Genomic DNA, 5,124 nt, shown 5'->3' with positions numbered 1-5,124 from the left:
GCTAGCTTAGCCCCGGAAATAACAACACACAAATTGTATTCATTTAAACACTGCCTGGCCCATTATCTCTAGAGAGTTAGTTACTGACTAACTCTCATATCTTGATATTAACCCATTTCTAATAATCTGTATAGCACCACAAGGTGTGGCTTACCGGGAAAGATTCAGCATGTCTGACCTGGTGACTGGCTCCATGGCTTCTGCCTCGTAGCCCTCTTCCCAGCATTCTGTTCTGTTTACTCCACCTACCTAATTTTCTGTCCTATCAAGGGGCCAAGGCAGTCTCTTTATTGACCAATGAAAATAACACAATAGACAGATAACCCTCCTCCATCACACTGTCATTAACTTTAAGTCTTAGAGAAGGAATGTTTAGTGGAGCTATTCAGCTAAATTCTCCAAGAATCAGTCACTTGCATCTAATAAAGCACAACAAATGGATGTGCTCAAAGTATCCAAGAAAATGTCCTTCGTGGCATTGTTGCATGGTGCAACACTAATAAAACACTTTTCACAAACCAAAGCCAGGTCCTCTGCAAAAGCAGCATGCTCTCTTAACCATCACCCCAGTGTCAAAGAAGTACACTTGTCAAAGCTCTAGGTGAACCAGAGGCCCTCAAACAAATGCACTACATAATTTCATATTAAGTACAAAGTGGTAAAACGTCTATTTTTTCCCCAGTAAAATATCTCAGGGGGTAGCTGTCCCCAGTTTCTTCTTATGAAAAACCTTGGAAGAAGTTTACAGCAAGAGTACACCCACACAAGGGCTAAAAGGTACACTGAAGCAGCGTGGCAGGACTGAGAGCACAATGAAGTGAGTTTCAGTGATGTGTGAGATGCTCCTCTTGAGCATGGTACATGTTCCTCACATACATGGTACATGGATGTGAGGATATTCTCCTAGCTGGTGGCAGATGCTCTTTTCAGATACATAGCTTAATTATCAGCTTCTTTTCAATAGAACTGTCACAATTTTAAAGCAATGAATTTGAAATGGTTACTCTATAATTTCAGAAGGAGAAAAAAACACAATTTGAAGTCTTAACTGTATTTCTTACATTGAGCTATAGACAACAATTTTTTAAAGCTCATTTGTGAGATGGTAGAAAAAATGTTTGAATAAGAAGAAATTAATTGGTGCTGGGGAGATGGTTCAGAGGTTAAGATTTCATGTGGAGTATTCAAGTTCAGTTCTGAGCACCCATCTCAGGTAGCCCATAGACGCCTTCAAATCCAGCTCCAAAGGATACAGCAACTCCTCTTGATACACAGGCCTGTGTACTTATGTGCACAGACCCACACATATACATAAAAATGTAAGAAAAATAAATACTTTAAAAATTAAGCAGTGTGCCTAATTGGTTTAACTATTCACATGAATTACTACTTTTGATTACTATTATTTTGGTAAATTTTTGATTGTATTGCTTCATTTAAGTAAACATAGAGCACAGAAAAACTAATTTTTAGCTGTCAGACGTCTCAGTAAGCAACAGTGCTTGCTACTAAGCCTGAGAACCTGAGTTTGAGCTTCAAGACCTACATGGTACAAGGACAGAACAGGCTCCTAACGGTTGTCCTCTGATGTCCAAATGTGAGCTGTGACATTTACACATGTGCATACACACCAATAAATGTAAAACTCAAAAGCGAACAAAAATCTCAACCTTCCTTTGACAAAAGCGTAGATTAACTAGTCGGCCCTATCACTTTCAAGTAAGAGGTAATCCAGGATGCTAACCCAGCCCTGCACACAGAGTTCAGCTCCTGTAAGATTTAGCGCAGGTGACTTTGAAGTCCAAATGTAGAGAAGCAGGCAGGGCATATGTCAGAGGCACCACATTTCTATAGTGCTGGATGGGTGTGGAGATTCCCACAGACGGACTACCAGAAACCAAGACTTTTCCTAATTTGCCTGAAGACTGGGGCAGATCCAGTAGGTGGTGGTTAACCTTCCATTATGGCTCTCTGGAAAGTGGCCTCTCCCTGAACTCAAATGAGAACAAGGTTTATGCTAACGCTGTAGAAACTTAATAGTTTGCAGGTCACCATCAAAAGCCATGGATGTCCACAAATTGCTAGAAAGCTGTGCAGGAACACCATGGTGCTTCTTAAATTTGCTTAAACTGAGATTGTAAGTGCTTTGGTGGCCCATGGTAATCGGAGGGATCCATTTCTCAGTCTCCACAGGACAATTTATAGTTTTCTCTTGGAACTACCAGGCTCTTTGTCTCTCTGAGCCCCGCAGGTGCGGAGTCCCAGCTGTCTTATGCACCTTACCCTCACCTTGTGCTTTTCTGGGTTCCAGGTCCTAAAGCTGATCCTCCGCCGATGATCACATACGGGTTCTCTGTCGTATGCCTGTCATAAGCCTGGCAAGCTCTGACTTCACCACAGAAAAGTCCCTGGTCTGTGTAGTTTACACAGAGATGAGAGAGTTTTTCATGTAATGAAGAACCAGTCTGGGGGGGTGAGGGGGCCTCTCTAGCTTGCGGCCTGTGTCTATGGTCTGGCCCGTAGCGTCCAGCTGCCCGGGACCGATCCCCGGTGTATGGCGCCGCAGGAACCGGCTCCCGGGCCCAGATAAAGGGCCACCTCCCCAGCTCTCGGCCGGGCGTAAGGAGATCCCCTGCTCTGAGAATGGCAACCTCTCGGTATGAACCAGTGGCTGAAATCGGTGTCGGCGCCTATGGGACGGTGTACAAGGCCCGGGATCCCCACAGTGGCCACTTTGTGGCCCTCAAGAGTGTGAGAGTTCCTAACGGAGGAGGAGCTGGAGGGGGCCTTCCCATCAGCACAGTTCGTGAGGTGGCCTTACTGAGGAGGCTGGAGGCCTTTGAACATCCCAATGTTGTACGGCTAATGGATGTCTGTGCTACTTCGCGAACTGACCGAGACATCAAGGTTACCCTAGTATTTGAGCACATAGACCAGGACCTAAAGACATACCTGGACAAAGCCCCACCACCAGGCTTGCCAGTTGAGACCATCAAGGATCTGATGCGGCAGTTTCTAAGCGGCCTAGATTTTCTTCATGCAAATTGCATTGTTCATCGAGACCTGAAACCGGAGAACATCCTGGTGACAAGCAATGGGACCGTCAAGCTGGCTGACTTTGGCTTAGCCCGAATCTACAGCTACCAGATGGCCCTCACCCCTGTGGTTGTCACACTCTGGTACCGCGCCCCTGAGGTCCTCCTGCAGTCCACCTACGCCACGCCTGTGGACATGTGGAGCGTTGGCTGTATCTTTGCGGAGATGTTCCGTCGAAAGCCTCTCTTCTGTGGAAACTCGGAAGCCGACCAGTTGGGCAAAATCTTTGATCTCATTGGATTGCCTCCAGAAGAGGACTGGCCTCGAGAGGTCTCTCTGCCCCGAGGAGCCTTTTCCCCGAGAGGGCCTCGGCCAGTGCAGTCGGTGGTGCTGGAGATGGAGGAATCCGGAGCACAGCTGCTGCTGGAGATGCTGACTTTTAACCCACATAAGCGGATCTCTGCCTTCCGGGCCCTGCAGCACTCTTACCTGCACAAGGAAGAAAGTGACCCAGAGTGAGAAGAGTGGCTGGCTGCCTTTCCTCATCTCTGGACACCTGAGCACGAGACTCAACCTCTGCCTTCCTCTAGGGCTGTGGAGACTCCTCCAGTTTTTTACAGAGAATATTTTAAGCCTTAAATGCCATTCCCTTCCCCACTTCTCCTTAGGAAGTTTACCCTCTTGCCCTCCCATTCTCTACACTAAAGGGTGGGTGTATCTGTCTTCTCCCCTCCCTGATTTATATTGGGATCTTTTTTATACAGCAAAACGAGACAAAGAAATATGGAAATACGGGGGGAAAAAAAGAACCAGTCTGCTGCCATCTTAGGCTTAAAGGACATCTTATAGTAAAAATAAACTATGTTTATTCCTGTTTATCATTAAACCTCTGTTTTTCAAGGATTGGGCTATGCCCCATCTACAACCTTAATTACAAATGGCTCTGTACCACCTGTTCTAGGAATGGCAATCATGCCTTTGCTTCAAAAAGTTATTTATAACCATCTTGAAACTCTACGTTTGTTTCTAAAGGTTCTATTACCACCTATGACGACCTTGTCTTGCTTACCTTGCAACCATGTCTTTGTTTCAGAAGGTACTAATGTGTTATGCTAATGTTCTGCTCCTGTAACCTCTCCTATTTTGTCCACCAAATCTCCCATTTGGAAACCCCCCACCCCTGAGCTATAGAAGCTTTGTCTCCCTCACAGCCAATGTGACCTCTCAAACCCTGCCTTAGGGGAAGGCAGCCTGTGTACACGAATAAGAAAAACTTGGCTTAATTAATTACATGCTTTAATTAATTTGACCATAATGATTTGGGTTGGTGGTCTTTCTCCTCTCATCTTTAGGATTAAGATTAGGTCCATAGAGAGGCTGTATATTACACATGTAAGATCTTGAAATGTGTTTAATTGAAATGTTAGGCAAACAGTTAAAATTTGTTTTTAAATCTCTAAATGTCCAAATGTTAAAAAAATAAATTACTACTGTTATTTAATTGAACAAGTTCAAAACAAATACTTAGTAAGTCACATCTGGCAAATATCAGTGCCAAATTAGTAATACCAGTGTTAAATAAAAACACTTAAAATTTGTAGATGATACAGAGAAAGAGAGAGGGGGAGGGTAGTTTGCATGACCAAGAAGCCAGATATCTGTGCAATTTTCAAATGATCATTATTTATCATGGAGTCTTAGTACCAGCCAGTACTAGCATGATGAGACACAAAACAATAAAAAGAGTTTGCTCTGTATGAATTTCTCTACAATAATAGCTAATATTTTATCAAATTCAGTACAAGAACCTACAAAGAGGTGAAATTCAAGAACCACAAGCACACAAAAAGAAGATGGCATTTTCCATGGAAGACCAAGAATCATGTGGTGTGATTAAAACACTTTGCTAATAAGAGGGCAAATGTCCTGAGAACTCGCCCAGAATCAGAGTTTGAACTTCAGGCTCCAGTTTCTCTGACACTTAACTGGTTCTATAACTGCTTTTGCTGGGGGCACAATAAAAAAAATCTTAATTTAATATTTTCACCAGTTTCAGGGCCAGATATCCCCAGCAGGCACAAAGCATTT

General features: G+C 43.9%; 1 pseudogene; it reads left to right on the top strand.

The window, feature by feature from the left end:
* Nucleotides 1-2,456: 2,456 nt before the first annotated feature.
* On the top strand, nt 2,457-3,826 carry LOC125411819 (cyclin-dependent kinase 4 pseudogene; annotated as a pseudogene).
* The last annotated feature ends 1,298 nt before the right edge of the window (nt 3,827-5,124 follow it).

The sequence above is a fragment of the Myodes glareolus genome, chromosome 22 (assembly GCF_982192425.1).
Source record: "Myodes glareolus chromosome 22, mMyoGla1.1, whole genome shotgun sequence".
In the NCBI taxonomy this organism is placed as follows: Eukaryota; Metazoa; Chordata; class Mammalia; order Rodentia; family Cricetidae; genus Myodes; species Myodes glareolus.
This window is presented reverse-complemented; position numbering and strand designations above follow the sequence as displayed.